The sequence below is a fragment of the Mustelus asterias genome, unplaced genomic scaffold (assembly GCF_964213995.1).
Source record: "Mustelus asterias unplaced genomic scaffold, sMusAst1.hap1.1 HAP1_SCAFFOLD_510, whole genome shotgun sequence".
Classification (NCBI taxonomy): Eukaryota; Metazoa; Chordata; class Chondrichthyes; order Carcharhiniformes; family Triakidae; genus Mustelus; species Mustelus asterias.
In genome coordinates, this window is record NW_027590462.1 from 175,001 (window position 1) to 192,009 (window position 17,009).

Here is a 17,009-nt window from a genome sequence, read left to right on the forward strand (position 1 = left end):
CCCTGAGAGAGAGAGGACTGAGAAACACCAGTCAGTGTACAGATATCTCCCTGAGAGAGAGAGGACTGAGAGACACCAGTCAGTGTACAGATATCTCCCTGAGAGAGAGAGGGGACTGAGAGACACCAGTCAGTGTACAGATATCTCCCTGAGAGAGAGAGGGGACTGAGAGACACCAGTCAGTGTACAGATATCTCCCTGAGAGAGAGAGAGAGGACTGAGAGACACCAGTCAGTGTACAGATATCTCCCTGAGAGAGAGAGGACTGAGAGACACCAGTCAGTGTACAGATATCTCCCTGAGAGAGAGGGGACTGAGAGACACCAGTCAGTGTACAGATATCTCCCTGAGAGAGAGAGAGGACTGAGAGACACCAGTCAGTGTACAGAAATCTCCCTGAGAGAGAGAGAGAGAGGGGATTGAGAGACACCAGTCAGTGTACAGATATCTCCCTGAGAGAGCGAGGGAGCTGAGAGACACCAGTCAGTGTACAGATATCTCCCTGAGAGAGAGAGGGGACTGAGAGACACCAGTCAGTGTACAGATATCTCCCTGAGAGAGAGAGGGGACTGAGAGACACCAGTCAGTGTACAGATACCTCCCTGAGAGAGCGAGGGAGCTGAGAGACACCAGTCAGTGTACAGATATCTCCCTGAGAGAGAGAGGGGACTGAGAGACACCAGTCAGTGTACAGATATCTCCCGGAGAGAGAGAGGGGACTGAGAGACACCAGTCAGTGTACAGATATCTCCCTGAGAGAGAGAGGGGACTGAGAGACACCAGTCAGTGTACAGATATCTCCCTGAGAGAGAGAGGGGACTGAGAGACACCAGTCAGTGTACAGATATCTCCCTGAGAGAGAGAGAGGGGACTGAGAGACACCAGTCAGTGTACAGATATCTCCCTGAGAGAGAGAGGGGACTGAGAGACACCAGTCAGTGTACAGATATCTCCCTGAGAGAGAGAGCGGGGGGACTGAGAGACACCAGTCAGTGTACAGATATCTCCCTGAGAGAGAGAGGACTGAGAGACACCAGTCAGTGTACAGATATCTCCCTGAGAGAGAGAGGACTGAGAGACACCAGTCAGTGTACAGATATCTCCCTGAGAGAGAGAGGGGACTGAGAGACACCAGTCAGTGTACAGATATCTCCCTGAGAGAGAGAGGGGACTGAGAGACACCAGTCAGTGTACAGATATCTCCCTGAGAGAGAGAGAGAGGACTGAGAGACACCAGTCAGTGTACAGATATCTCCCTGAGAGAGAGAGGACTGAGAGACACCAGTCAGTGTACAGATATCTCCCTGAGAGAGAGGGGACTGAGAGACACCAGTCAGTGTACAGATATCTCCCTGAGAGAGAGAGAGGACTGAGAGACACCAGTCAGTGTACAGATATCTCCCTGAGAGAGAGAGAGAGAGGGGATTGAGAGACACCAGTCAGTGTACAGATATCTCCCTGAGAGAGCGAGGGAGCTGAGAGACACCAGTCAGTGTACAGATATCTCCCTGAGAGAGAGAGAGGGGAATGAGAGACACCAGTCAGTGTACAGATATCTCCCTGAGAGGGAGGGGGGACTGAGAGACACCAGTCAGTGTACAGATATCTCCCTGAGAGAGAGAGAGGGGACTGAGAGACACCAGTCAGTGTACAGATATCTCCCTGAGAGAGAGAGAGGGGACTGAGAGACACCAGTCAGTGTATAGATATCTCCCTGAGAGAGAGGGGACTGAGAGACACCAGTCAGTGTACAGATATCTCCCTGAGAGAGAGGGGACTGAGAGACACCAGTCAGTGTACAGATATCTCCCTGAGAGAGAGGGGGGACTGAGAGACACCAGTCAGTGTCTAGATATCTCCCTGAGAGAGAGAGGGGACTGAGAGACACCAGTCAGTGTACAGATATCCCCCTGAGAGAGAGGGGACTGAGAGACACCAGTCAGTGTACAGATATCTCCCTGAGAGAGAGGGGACTGAGAGACACCAGTCAGTGTACAGATATCTCCCTGAGAGAGAGGGGGGACTGAGAGACACCAGTCAGTGTCTCGATATCTCCCTGAGAGAGAGAGGGGACTGAGAGACACCAGTCAGTGTACAGATATCCCCCTGAGAGAGAGGGGACTGAGAGACACCAGTCAGTGTACAGATATCTCCCTCAGAGAGAGAGGGGACTGAGTGACACCAGTCAGTGTACAGATATCTCCCTGAGAGAGAGGGGACTGAGAGACACCAGTCAGTGTACAGATATCTCCCTGAGAGAGAGAGGACTGAGAGACACCAGTCAGTGTACAGATATCTCCCTGAGAGAGAGAGAGAGGGGATTGAGAGACACCAGTCAGTGTACAGATATCTCCCTGAGAGAGCGAGGGAGCTGAGAGACACCAGTCAGTGTACAGATATCTCCCTGAGAGAGAGAGGGGACTGAGAGACACCAGTCAGTGTACAGATATCTCCCTGAGAGAGAGAGGGGACTGAGAGACACCAGTCAGTGTACAGATATCTCCCTGAGAGAGCGAGGGAGCTGAGAGACACCAGTCAGTGTACAGATATCTCTCTGAGAGAGAGAGGGGACTGAGAGACACCAGTCAGTGTACAGATATCTCCCTGAGAGAGAGAGGGGACTGAGAGACACCAGTCAGTGTACAGATATCTCCCTGAGAGAGAGAGGGGACTGAGAGACACCAGTCAGTGTACAGATATCTCCCTGAGAGAGAGAGGGGACTGAGAGACACCAGTCAGTGTACAGATATCTCCCTGAGAGAGAGAGAGCGGACTGAGAGACACCAGTCAGTGTACAGATATCTCCCTGAGAGAGAGGGGGGACTGAGAGACACCAGTCAGTGTACAGATATCTCCCTGAGAGAGAGGGGGGACTGAGAGACACCAGTCAGTGTCTAGATATCTCCCTGAGAGAGAGAGGGGACTGAGAGACACCAGTCAGTGTACAGATATCCCCCTGAGAGAGAGGGAACTGAGAGACACCAGTCAGTGTACAGATATCTCCCTGAGAGAGAGAGGGGATTGAGAGACACCAGTCAGTGTACAGATATCTCCCTGAGAGAGAGAGAGGGGACTGAGAGACACCAGTCAGTGTATAGATATCTCCCTGAGAGAGAGGGGACTGAGAGACACCAGTCAGTGTACAGATATCTGCCTGAGAGAGAGAGAGAGAGGGGATTGAGAGACACCAGTCAGTGTACAGATATCTCCCTGAGAGAGCGAGGGAGCTGAGAGACACCAGTCAGTGTACAGATATCTCCCTGAGAGAGAGAGGGGACTGAGAGACACCAGTCAGTGTACAGATATCTCCCGGAGAGAGAGAGGGGACTGAGAGACACCAGTCAGTGTACAGATATCTCCCTGAGAGAGAGAGGGGACTGAGAGACACCAGTCAGTGTACAGATATCTCCCTGAGAGAGAGAGGGGACTGAGAGACACCAGTCAGTGTACAGATATCTCCCTGAGAGAGAGAGAGGGGACTGAGAGACACCAGTCAGTGTACAGATATCTCCCTGAGAGAGAGAGGGGACTGAGAGACACCAGTCAGTGTACAGATATCTCCCTGAGAGAGAGAGCGGGGGGACTGAGAGACACCAGTCAGTGTACAGATATCTCCCTGAGAGAGAGAGGGGACTGAGAGACACCAGTCAGTGTACAGATATCTCCCGGAGAGAGAGAGGGGACTGAGAGACACCAGTCAGTGTACAGATATCTCCCTGAGAGAGAGAGGGGACTGAGAGACACCAGTCAGTGTACAGATATCTCCCTGAGAGAGAGAGGGGACTGAGAGACACCAGTCAGTGTACAGATATCTCCCTGAGAGAGAGAGGGACTGAGAGACACCAGTCAGTGTACAGATATCTCCCTGAGAGAGAGAGGGGACTGAGAGACACCAGTCAGTGTACAGATATCTCCCTGAGAGAGAGCGGGGGACTGAGAGACACCAGTCAGTGTACAGATATCTCCCTGAGAGAGAGAGGACTGAGAGACACCAGTCAGTGTACAGATATCTCCCTGAGAGAGAGAGGACTGAGAGACACCAGTCAGTGTACAGATATCTCCCTGAGAGAGAGAGGGGACTGAGAGACACCAGTCAGTGTACAGATACTCCCTGAGAGAGAGAGGGGACTGAGAGACACCAGTCAGTGTACAGATATCTCCCTGAGAGAGAGAGAGAGGACTGAGAGACACCAGTCAGTGTACAGATATCTCCCTGAGAGAGAGAGGACTGAGAGACACCAGTCAGTGTACAGATATCTCCCTGAGAGAGAGGGGACTGAGAGACACCAGTCAGTGTACAGATATCTCCCTGAGAGAGAGAGAGGACTGAGAGACACCAGTCAGTGTACAGATATCTCCCTGAGAGAGAGAGAGAGAGGGGATTGAGAGACACCAGTCAGTGTACAGATATCTCCCTGAGAGAGCGAGGGAGCTGAGAGACACCAGTCAGTGTACAGATATCTCCCTGAGAGAGAGAGAGGGGAATGAGAGACACCAGTCAGTGTACAGATATCTCCCTGAGAGGGAGGGGGGACTGAGAGACACCAGTCAGTGTACAGATATCTCCCTGAGAGAGAGAGAGGGGACTGAGAGACACCAGTCAGTGTACAGATATCTCCCTGAGAGAGAGAGAGGGGACTGAGAGACACCAGTCAGTGTATAGATATCTCCCTGAGAGAGAGGGGACTGAGAGACACCAGTCAGTGTACAGATATCTCCCTGAGAGAGAGGGGACTGAGAGACACCAGTCAGTGTACAGATATCTCCCTGAGAGAGAGGGGGGACTGAGAGACACCAGTCAGTGTCTAGATATCTCCCTGAGAGAGAGAGGGGACTGAGAGACACCAGTCAGTGTACAGATATCCCCCTGAGAGAGAGGGGACTGAGAGACACCAGTCAGTGTACAGATATCTCCCTGAGAGAGAGGGGACTGAGAGACACCAGTCAGTGTACAGATATCTCCCTGAGAGAGAGGGGGGACTGAGAGACACCAGTCAGTGTCTCGATATCTCCCTGAGAGAGAGAGGGGACTGAGAGACACCAGTCAGTGTACAGATATCCCCCTGAGAGAGAGGGGACTGAGAGACACCAGTCAGTGTACAGATATCTCCCTCAGAGAGAGAGGGGACTGAGTGACACCAGTCAGTGTACAGATATCTCCCTGAGAGAGAGGGGACTGAGAGACACCAGTCAGTGTACAGATATCTCCCTGAGAGAGAGAGGACTGAGAGACACCAGTCAGTGTACAGATATCTCCCTGAGAGAGAGAGAGAGAGAGAGGGGATTGAGAGACACCAGTCAGTGTACAGATATCTCCCTGAGAGAGCGAGGGAGCTGAGAGACACCAGTCAGTGTACAGATATCTCCCTGAGAGAGAGAGGGGACTGAGAGACACCAGTCAGTGTACAGATATCTCCCTGAGAGAGAGAGGGGACTGAGAGACACCAGTCAGTGTACAGATATCTCCCTGAGAGAGCGAGGGAGCTGAGAGACACCAGTCAGTGTACAGATATCTCTCTGAGAGAGAGAGGGGACTGAGAGACACCAGTCAGTGTACAGATATCTCCCTGAGAGAGAGAGGGGACTGAGAGACACCAGGCAGTGTACAGATATCTCCCTGAGAGAGAGAGGGGACTGAGAGACACCAGTCAGTGTACAGATATCTCCCTGAGAGAGAGAGGGGACTGAGAGACACCAGTCAGTGTACAGATATCTCCCTGAGAGAGAGAGAGCGGACTGAGAGACACCAGTCAGTGTACAGATATCTCCCTGAGAGAGAGGGGGGACTGAGAGACACCAGTCAGTGTACAGATATCTCCCTGAGAGAGAGAGAGAGGGGAGTGAGAGACACCAGTCAGTGTACGGATATCTCCCTGACAGAGAGAGAGAGGACTGAGAGACACCAGTCAGTGTACAGATATCTCCCTGAGAGAGAGAGGGGATTGAGAGACACCAGTCAGTGTACAGATATCTCCCTGAGAGAGAGAGAGGGGACTGAGAGACACCAGTCAGTGTATAGATATCTCCCTGAGAGAGAGGGGACTGAGAGACACCAGTCAGTGTACAGATTTCTCCCTGAGAGAGAGGGGACTGAGAGACACCAGTCAGTGTACAGATATCTCCCTGAGAGAGAGGGGGGACTGAGAGACACCAGTCAGTGTCTAGATATCTCCCTGAGAGAGAGAGGGGACTGAGAGACACCAGTCAGTGTACAGATATCCCCCTGAGAGAGAGGGTACTGAGAGACACCAGTCAGTGTACAGATATCTCCCTGAGAGAGAGGGGACTGAGAGACACCAGTCAGTGTACAGATATCTCCCTGAGAGAGAGGGGGGACTGAGAGACACCAGTCAGTGTCTAGATATCTCCCTGAGAGAGAGAGGGGACTGAGAGACACCAGTCAGTGTACAGATATCCCCCTGAGAGAGAGGGGACTGAGAGACACCAGTCAGTGTACAGATATCTCCCTGAGAGAGAGGGGGGACTGAGAGACACCAGTCAGTGTACAGATATCTCCCTGAGAGAGAGAGAGAGGGGAGTGAGAGACACCAGTCAGTGTACGGATATCTCCCTGAGAGAGAGAGAGAGGACTGAGAGACACCAGTCAGTGTACAGATATCTCCCTGAGAGAGAGAGGGGATTGAGAGACACCAGTCAGTGTACAGATATCTCCCTGAGAGAGAGAGAGAGGACTGAGAGACAGCAGTCAGTGTACAGATATCTCACTGAGAGAGAGAGGGGACTGAGAGACACCAGTCAGTGTACAGATATCTCCCTGAGAGAGAGAGGGGACTGAGAGACACCAGTCAGTGTACAGATATCTCCCTGAGAGAGAGAGAGAGGGGAGTGAGAGACACCAGTCAGTGTACAGATATCTCCCTGAGAGAGAGAGAGAGGACTGAGAGACACCAGTCAGTGTACAGATATCTCCCTGAGAGAGAGAGGGGATTGAGAGACACCAGTCAGTGTACAGATATCTCCCTGAGAGAGAGAGAGGGGACTGAGAGACACCAGTCAGTGTACAGATATCTCCCTGAGAGAGAGAGAGGGGACTGAGAGACACCAGTCAGTGTATAGATATCTCCCTGAGAGAGAGAGGGGACTGAGAGACACCAGTCAGTGTACAGATATCTCCCTGAGAGAGAGGGGACTGAGAGACACCAGTCAGTGTACAGATATCTCCCTGAGAGAGAGGGGGGACTGAGAGACACCAGTCAGTGTCTAGATATCTCCCTGAGAGAGAGAGGGGACTGAGAGACACCAGTCAGTGTACAGATATCCCCCTGAGAGAGAGGGGACTGAGAGACACCAGTCAGTGTACAGATATCTCCCTGAGAGAGAGAGGACTGAGAGACACCAGTCAGTGTACAGATATCTCCCTGAGAGAGAGAGAGGACTGAGAGACACCAGTCAGTGTGCAGATATCTCCCTGAGAGAGAGGGGACTGAGAGACACCAGTCAGTGTACAGATATCTCCCTGAGAGAGAGAGGGGACTGAGAGACACCAGTCAGTGGACAGATATCTCCCTGAGACAGAGAGAGGGGACTGAGAGACACCAGTCAGTGTACAGATATCCCCCTGAGAGAGAGGGGACTGAGAGGCAACAGTCAGTGTACAGATATCTCCCTGAGAGAGAGAGAGGACTGAGAGACACCAGTCAGTGAACAGATATCTTCCTGAGGGAGAGAGACCAGTCAGTGTACAGATATCTCCCTGAGAGAGAGAGGGGACTGAGAGACACCAGTCAGTGTACAGATATCTCCCTGAGAGAGAGAGGGGACTGAGAGACACCAGTCAGTGTACAGATATCTCCCTGAGAGAGAGGGGACGGAGAGGCAACAGTCAGTGTACAGATATCTCCCTGAGAGAGAGAGAGGACTGAGAGACACCAGTCAGTGTACAGATATCTCCCTGAGAGAGAGAGGGGACTGAGAGACACCAGTCAGTGCACAGATATCTCCCTGAGAGAGAGAGAGGACTGAGAGACACCAGTCAGTGTTCAGATATCTCCCTGAGAGAGAGAGGGGACTGAGAGACAGCAGTCAGTGTACAGATATCTCCCTGAGAGAGAGAGAGGACTGAGAGACACCAGTCAGTGTACAGATATCTCCCTGAGAGAGAGGGAGGACTGAGAGACACCAGTCAGTGTACAGATATCTCCCTGAGAGAGAGAGAGGACTGAGAGACACCAGTCAGTGTACAGATATCTCCCTGAGAGAGAGAGAGGACTGAGAGACACCAGTCAGTGTACAGATATCTCCCTGAGAGAGAGAGAGGACTGAGAGACACCAGTCAGTGTTCAGATATCTCCCTGAGAGAGAGAGGGGACTGAGAGACAGCAGTCAGTGTACAGATATCTCCCTGAGAGAGAGAGAGGACTGAGAGACACCAGTCAGTGTACAGATATCTCCCTGAGAGAGAGAGAGGACTGAGAGACACCAGTCAGTGTACAGATATCTCCCTGAGAGAGAGAGAGGACTGAGAGACACCAGTCAGTGTACAGATATCTCCCTGAGAGAGAGAGGGGACTGAGAGACACCAGTCAGTGTACAGATATCTCCCTGAGAGAGAGAGGGGATTGAGAGACACCAGTCAGTGTACAGATATCTCCCTGAGAGAGAGAGAGAGGACTGAGAGACAGCAGTCAGTGTACAGATATCTCACTGAGAGAGAGAGGGGACTGAGAGACACCAGTCAGTGTACAGATATCTCCCTGAGAGAGAGAGGGGTCTGAGAGACACCAGTCAGTGTACAGATATCTCCCTGAGAGAGAGAGAGAGGGGAGTGAGAGACACCAGTCAGTGTACAGATATCTCCCTGAGAGAGAGAGAGAGGACTGAGAGACACCAGTCAGTGTACAGATATCTCCCTGAGAGAGAGAGGGGATTGAGAGACACCAGTCAGTGTACAGATATCTCCCTGAGAGAGAGAGAGGGGACTGAGAGACACCAGTCAGTGTACAGATATCTCCCTGAGAGAGAGAGAGGGGACTGAGAGACACCAGTCAGTGTATAGATATCTCCCTGAGAGAGAGAGGGGACTGAGAGACACCAGTCAGTGTACAGATATCTCCCTGAGAGAGAGGGGACTGAGAGACACCAGTCAGTGTACAGATATCTCCCTGAGAGAGAGGGGGGACTGAGAGACACCAGTCAGTGTCTAGATATCTCCCTGAGAGAGAGAGGGGACTGAGAGACACCAGTCAGTGTACAGATATCCCCCTGAGAGAGAGGGGACTGAGAGACACCAGTCAGTGTACAGATATCTCCCTGAGAGAGAGAGGACTGAGAGACACCAGTCAGTGTACAGATATCTCCCTGAGAGAGAGAGAGGACTGAGAGACACCAGTCAGTGTGCAGATATCTCCCTGAGAGAGAGGGGACTGAGAGACACCAGTCAGTGTACAGATATCTCCCTGAGAGAGAGAGGGGACTGAGAGACACCAGTCAGTGGACAGATATCTCCCTGAGACAGAGAGAGGGGACTGAGAGACACCAGTCAGTGTACAGATATCCCCCTGAGAGAGAGGGGACTGAGAGGCAACAGTCAGTGTACAGATATCTCCCTGAGAGAGAGAGAGGACTGAGAGACACCAGTCAGTGAACAGATATCTTCCTGAGGGAGAGAGACCAGTCAGTGTACAGATATCTCCCTGAGAGAGAGAGGGGACTGAGAGACACCAGTCAGTGTACAGATATCTCCCTGAGAGAGAGAGGGGACTGAGAGACACCAGTCAGTGTACAGATATCTCCCTGAGAGAGAGGGGACGGAGAGGCAACAGTCAGTGTACAGATATCTCCCTGAGAGAGAGAGAGGACTGAGAGACACCAGTCAGTGTACAGATATCTCCCTGAGAGAGAGAGGGGACTGAGAGACACCAGTCAGTGCACAGATATCTCCCTGAGAGAGAGAGAGGACTGAGAGACACCAGTCAGTGTTCAGATATCTCCCTGAGAGAGAGAGGGGACTGAGAGACAGCAGTCAGTGTACAGATATCTCCCTGAGAGAGAGAGAGGACTGAGAGACACCAGTCAGTGTACAGATATCTCCCTGAGAGAGAGGGAGGACTGAGAGACACCAGTCAGTGTACAGATATCTCCCTGAGAGAGAGAGAGGACTGAGAGACACCAGTCAGTGTACAGATATCTCCCTGAGAGAGAGAGAGGACTGAGAGACACCAGTCAGTGTACAGATATCTCCCTGAGAGAGAGAGAGGACTGAGAGACACCAGTCAGTGTTCAGATATCTCCCTGAGAGAGAGAGGGGACTGAGAGACAGCAGTCAGTGTACAGATATCTCCCTGAGAGAGAGAGAGGACTGAGAGACACCAGTCAGTGTACAGATATCTCCCTGAGAGAGAGAGAGGACTGAGAGACACCAGTCAGTGTACAGATATCTCCCTGAGAGAGAGAGAGGACTGAGAGACACCAGTCAGTGTACAGATATCTCCCTGAGAGAGAGAGGGGACTGAGAGACACCAGTCAGTGTACAGATATCTCCCTGAGAGAGAGAGAGGACTGAGAGACACCAGTCAGTGTTCAGATATCTCCCTGAGAGAGAGAGGGGACTGAGAGACAGCAGTCAGTGTACAGATATCTCCCTGAGAGAGAGAGAGGACTGAGAGACACCAGTAGTGTACAGATATCTCCCTGAGAGAGAGAGGGGACTGAGAGACAGCAGTCAGTGTACAGATATCTCCCTGAGAGAGAGAGAGGACTGAGAGACACCAGTCAGTGTACAGATATCTCCCTGAGAGAGAGGGGACTGAGAGACAGCAGTCAGTGTACAGATATCTCCCTGAGAGAGAGGGGATTGAGAGACACCAGTCAGTGTACAGATATCTCCCTGAGAGAGAGGGGACTGAGAGACATCAGTCAGTGTACAGATACCTCCCTGAGAGAGAGAGAGGGGACTGAGAGACACCAGTCAGTGTACAGATATCTCCCTGAGAGAGAGAGAGGACTGAGAGACACCAGTCAGTGTACAGATATCTCCCTGAGAGAGAGAGCGGGGGGACTGAGAGACACCAGTCAGTGTACAGATATCTCCCTGAGAGAGAGGGGACTGAGAGACATCAGTCAGTGTACAGATACCTCCCTGAGTGAGAGAGAGGGGACTGAGAGACACCAGTCGGTGTACAGATATCTCCCTGAGAGAGAGAGAGGGGATTGAGAGACACCAGTCAGTGTACAGATATCTCCCTGAGAGAGAGGGGACTGAGAGACATCAGTCAGTGTACAGATACCTCCCTGAGAGAGAGAGAGGGGACTGAGAGACACCAGTCAGTGTACAGATATCTCCCTGAGAGAGAGAGCGGGGGGACTGAGAGACACCAGTCAGTGTACGGATATCTCCCTGAGAGAGAGGGGACTGAGAGACACCAGTCAGTGTACAGATATCTCCCTGAGAGAGAGAGAGGACTGAGAGACACCAGTCAGTGTACAGATATCTCCCTGAGAGAGAGAGGGGACTGAGAGACACCAGTCAGTGTACAGATATCTCCCTGAGAGAGAGAGGGGACTGAGAGACACCAGTCAGTGTACAGATATCTCCCTGAGAGAGAGAGGGGACTGAGAGACACCAGTCAGTGTACAGATATCTCCCTGAGAGAGAGAGACCAGTCAGTGTACAGATATCTCCCTGAGAGAGAGAGGGGACTGAGAGACACCAGTCAGTGTGCAGATATCTCCCTGAGACAGAGAGAGGGGACTGAGAGACACCAGTCAGTGTACAGATATCTCCCTGAGAGAGAGGGGGGACTGAGAGACACCAGTCAGTGTACAGATATCTCCCTGAGAGAGAGCGGGGACTGAGAGACACCAGTCAGTGTACAGATATCTCCCTGAGAGAGAGGGGGGACTGAGAGACACCAGTCAGTGTACAGATATCTCCCTGAGAGAGAGGGGACTGAGAGACACCAGTCAGTGTACAGATATCTCCCTGAGAGAGAGGGGGGACTGAGAGACACCAGTCAGTGTACAGATATCTCCCTGAGAGAGAGGGGACTGAGAGACACCAGTCAGTGTACAGATATCTCCCTGAGAGAGAGGGGGGACTGAGAGACACCAGTCAGTGTACAGATATCTCCCTGAGAGAGAGAGGGCATTGAGAGACACCAGTCAGTGTACAGATATCTCCCTGAGAGAGAGAGAGGACTGAGAGACACCAGTCAGTGTACAGATATCTCCCTGAGAGAGAGAGAGGACTGAGAGACACCAGTCAGTGTTCAGATATCTCGCTGAGAGAGAGGGGGGACTGAGAGACACCAGTCAGTGTACAGATATCTCCCTGAGAGAGAGAGAGAGGGGAGTGAGAGACACCAGTCAGTGTACGGATATCTCCCTGAGAGAGAGAGAGAGGACTGAGAGACACCAGTCAGTGTACAGATATCTCCCTGAGAGAGAGAGGGGATTGAGAGACACCAGTCAGTGTACAGATATCTCCCTGAGAGAGAGAGAGAGGACTGAGAGACAGCAGTCAGTGTACAGATATCTCCCTGAGAGAGAGAGGGGACTGAGAGACACCAGTCAGTGTACAGATATCTCCCTGAGAGAGAGAGGGGACTGAGAGACACCAGTCAGTGTACAGATATCTCCCTGAGAGAGAGAGAGAGGGGAGTGAGAGACACCAGTCAGTGTACAGATATCTCCCTGAGAGAGAGAGAGAGGACTGAGAGACACCAGTCAGTGTACAGATATCTCCCTGAGAGAGAGAGGGGTTTGAGAGACACCAGTCAGTGCACAGATATCTCCCTGAGAGAGAGAGAGGGGATTGAGAGACACCAGTCAGTGTACAGATATCTCCCTGAGAGAGAGGGGACTGAGAGACATCAGTCAGTGTACAGATACCTCCCTGAGAGAGAGAGAGGGGACTGAGAGACACCAGTCAGTGTACAGATATCTCCCTGAGAGAGAGAGCGGGGGGACTGAGAGACACCAGTCAGTGTACGGATATCTCCCTGAGAGAGGGAGGACTGAGAGACACCAGTCAGTGTACAGATATCCCCCTGAGAGAGAGGGGACTGAGAGACACCAGTCAGTGTACAGATATCTCCCTGAGAGAGAGAGGACTGAGAGACACCAGTCAGTGTACAGATATCGCCCTGAGAGAGAGAGAGGACTGAGAGACACCAGTCAGTGTGCAGATATCTCCCTGAGAGAGAGGGGACTGAGAGACACCAGTCAGTGTACAGATATCTCCCTGAGAGAGAGAGGGGACTGAGAGACACCAGTCAGTGGACAGATATCTCCCTGAGACAGAGAGAGGGGACTGAGAGACACCAGTCAGTGTACAGATATCTCCCTGAGAGAGAGGGGACTGAGAGGCAACAGTCAGTGTACAGATATCTCCCTGAGAGAGAGAGAGGACTGAGAGACACCAGTCAGTGAACAGATATCTTCCTGAGGGAGAGAGACCAGTCAGTGTACAGATATCTCCCTGAGAGAGAGAGGGGACTGAGAGACACCAGTCAGTGTACAGATATCTCCCTGAGAGAGAGAGGGGACTGAGAGACACCAGTCAGTGTACAGATATCTCCCTGAGAGAGAGGGGACGGAGAGGCAACAGTCAGTGTACAGATATCTCCCTGAGAGAGAGAGAGGACTGAGAGACACCAGTCAGTGTACAGATATCTCCCTGAGAGAGAGAGGGGACTGAGAGACACCAGTCAGTGTACAGATATCTCCCTGAGAGAGAGAGAGGACTGAGAGACACCAGTCAGTGTTCAGATATCTCCCTGAGAGAGAGAGGGGACTGAGAGACAGCAGTCAGTGTACAGATATCTCCCTGAGAGAGAGAGAGGACTGAGAGACACCAGTCAGTGTACAGATATCTCCCTGAGAGAGAGGGAGGACTGAGAGACACCAGTCAGTGTACAGATATCTCCCTGAGAGAGAGAGAGGACTGAGAGACACCAGTCAGTGTACAGATATCTCCCTGAGAGAGAGAGAGGACTGAGAGACACCAGTCAGTGTACAGATATCTCCCTGAGAGAGAGAGAGGACTGAGAGACACCAGTCAGTGTTCAGATATCTCCCTGAGAGAGAGAGGGGACTGAGAGACAGCAGTCAGTGTACAGATATCTCCCTGAGAGAGAGAGAGGACTGAGAGACACCAGTCAGTGTACAGATATCTCCCTGAGAGAGAGAGAGGACTGAGAGACACCAGTCAGTGTACAGATATCTCCCTGAGAGAGAGAGAGGACTGAGAGACACCAGTCAGTGTACAGATATCTCCCTGAGAGAGAGAGGGGACTGAGAGACACCAGTCAGTGTACAGATATCTCCCTGAGAGAGAGAGAGGACTGAGAGACACCAGTCAGTGTTCAGATATCTCCCTGAGAGAGAGAGGGGACTGAGAGACAGCAGTCAGTGTACAGATATCTCCCTGAGAGAGAGAGAGGACTGAGAGACACCAGTCAGTGTACAGATATCTCCCTGAGAGAGAGAGGGGACTGAGAGACAGCAGTCAGTGTACAGATATCTCCCTGAGAGAGAGAGAGGACTGAGAGACACCAGTCAGTGTAGAGATATCTCCCTGAGAGAGAGGGGACTGAGAGACAGCAGTCAGTGTACAGATATCTCCCTGAGAGAGAGAGGGACTGAGAGACACCAGTCAGTGTACAGATATCTCCCTGAGAGAGAGAGAGGACTGAGAGACACCAGTCAGTGTGCAGATATCTCCCTGAGAGAGAGAGGGGACTGAGAGACAGCAGTCAGTGTACAGATATCTCCCTGAGAGAGAGAGAGGACTGAGAGACACCAGTCAGTGTACAGATATCTCCCTGAGAGAGAGAGAGGACTGAGAGACACCAGTCAGTGTTCAGATATCTCGCTGAGAGAGAGGGGGGACTGAGAGACACCAGTCAGTGTACAGATATCTCCCTGAGAGAGAGCGGGGACTGAGAGACACCAGTCAGTGTACAGATATCTCCCTGAGAGAGAGGGGGGACTGAGAGACACCAGTCAGTGTACAGATATCTCCCTGAGAGAGAGGGGACTGAGAGACACCAGTCAGTGTACAGATATCTCCCTGAGAGAGAGGGGGGACTGAGAGACACCAGTCAGTGTACAGATATCTCCCTGAGAGAGAGGGGACTGAGAGACACCAGTCAGTGTACAGATATCTCCCTGAGAGAGAGGGGGGACTGAGAGACACCAGTCAGTGTACAGATATCTCCCTGAGAGAGAGAGGGCATTGAGAGACACCAGTCAGTGTACAGATATCTCCCTGAGAGAGAGAGAGGACTGAGAGACACCAGTCAGTGTACAGATATCTCCCTGAGAGAGAGAGAGGACTGAGAGACACCAGTCAGTGTTCAGATATCTCGCTGAGAGAGAGGGGGGACTGAGAGACACCAGTCAGTGTACAGATATCTCCCTGAGAGAGAGAGAGAGGGGAGTGAGAGACACCAGTCAGTGTACGGATATCTCCCTGAGAGAGAGAGAGAGGACTGAGAGACACCAGTCAGTGTACAGATATCTCCCTGAGAGAGAGAGGTGATTGAGAGACACCAGTCAGTGTACAGATATCTCCCTGAGAGAGAGAGAGAGGACTGAGAGACAGCAGTCAGTGTACAGATATCTCCCTGAGAGAGAGAGGGGACTGAGAGACACCAGTCAGTGTACAGATATCTCCCTGAGAGAGAGAGGGGACTGAGAGACACCAGTCAGTGTACAGATATCTCCCTGAGAGAGAGAGAGAGGGGAGTGAGAGACACCAGTCAGTGTACAGATATCTCCCTGAGAGAGAGAGAGAGGACTGAGAGACACCAGTCAGTGTACAGATATCTCCCTGAGAGAGAGAGGGGTTTGAGAGACACCAGTCAGTGCACAGATATCTCCCTGAGAGAGAGAGAGGGGATTGAGAGACACCAGTCAGTGTACAGATATCTCCCTGAGAGAGAGGGGACTGAGAGACATCAGTCAGTGTACAGATACCTCCCTGAGAGAGAGAGAGGGGACTGAGAGACACCAGTCAGTGTACAGATATCTCCCTGAGAGAGAGAGCGGGGGGACTGAGAGACACCAGTCAGTGTACGGATATCTCCCTGAGAGAGGGAGGACTGAGAGACACCAGTCAGTGTACAGATATCCCCCTGAGAGAGAGGGGACTGAGAGACACCAGTCAGTGTACAGATATCTCCCTGAGAGAGAGAGGACTGAGAGACACCAGTCAGTGTACAGATATCGCCCTGAGAGAGAGAGAGGACTGAGAGACACCAGTCAGTGTGCAGATATCTCCCTGAGAGAGAGGGGACTGAGAGACACCAGTCAGTGTACAGATATCTCCCTGAGAGAGAGAGGGGACTGAGAGACACCAGTCAGTGGACAGATATCTCCCTGAGACAGAGAGAGGGGACTGAGAGACACCAGTCAGTGTACAGATATCTCCCTGAGAGAGAGGGGACTGAGAGGCAACAGTCAGTGTACAGATATCTCCCTGAGAGAGAGAGAGGACTGAGAGACACCAGTCAGTGAACAGATATCTTCCTGAGGGAGAGAGACCAGTCAGTGTACAGATATCTCCCTGAGAGAGAGAGGGGACTGAGAGACACCAGTCAGTGTACAGATATCTCCCTGAGAGAGAGAGGGGACTGAGAGACACCAGTCAGTGTACAGATATCTCCCTGAGAGAGAGGGGACGGAGAGGCAACAGTCAGTGTACAGATATCTCCCTGAGAGAGAGAGAGGACTGAGAGACACCAGTCAGTGTACAGATATCTCCCTGAGAGAGAGAGGGGACTGAGAGACACCAGTCAGTGTACAGATATCTCCCTGAGAGAGAGAGAGGACTGAGAGACACCAGTCAGTGTTCAGATATCTCCCTGAGAGAGAGAGGGGACTGAGAGACAGCAGTCAGTGTACAGATATCTCCCTGAGAGAGAGAGAGGACTGAGAGACACCAGTCAGTGTACAGATATCTCCCTGAGAGAGAGGGAGGACTGAGAGACACCAGTCAGTGTACAGATATCTCCCTGAGAGAGAGAGAGGACTGAGAGACACCAGTC

General features: G+C 51.8%; 1 protein-coding gene across 1 annotated transcript in view; it reads left to right on the top strand.

Moving 5' to 3' along the window:
* The window catches only part of LOC144486901 (puratrophin-1-like), a 249,901-nt gene that overhangs the window by 174,246 nt on the left and 58,646 nt on the right, over nt 1-17,009 (top strand). The gene's annotated exons all lie outside the window — the stretch shown is intronic.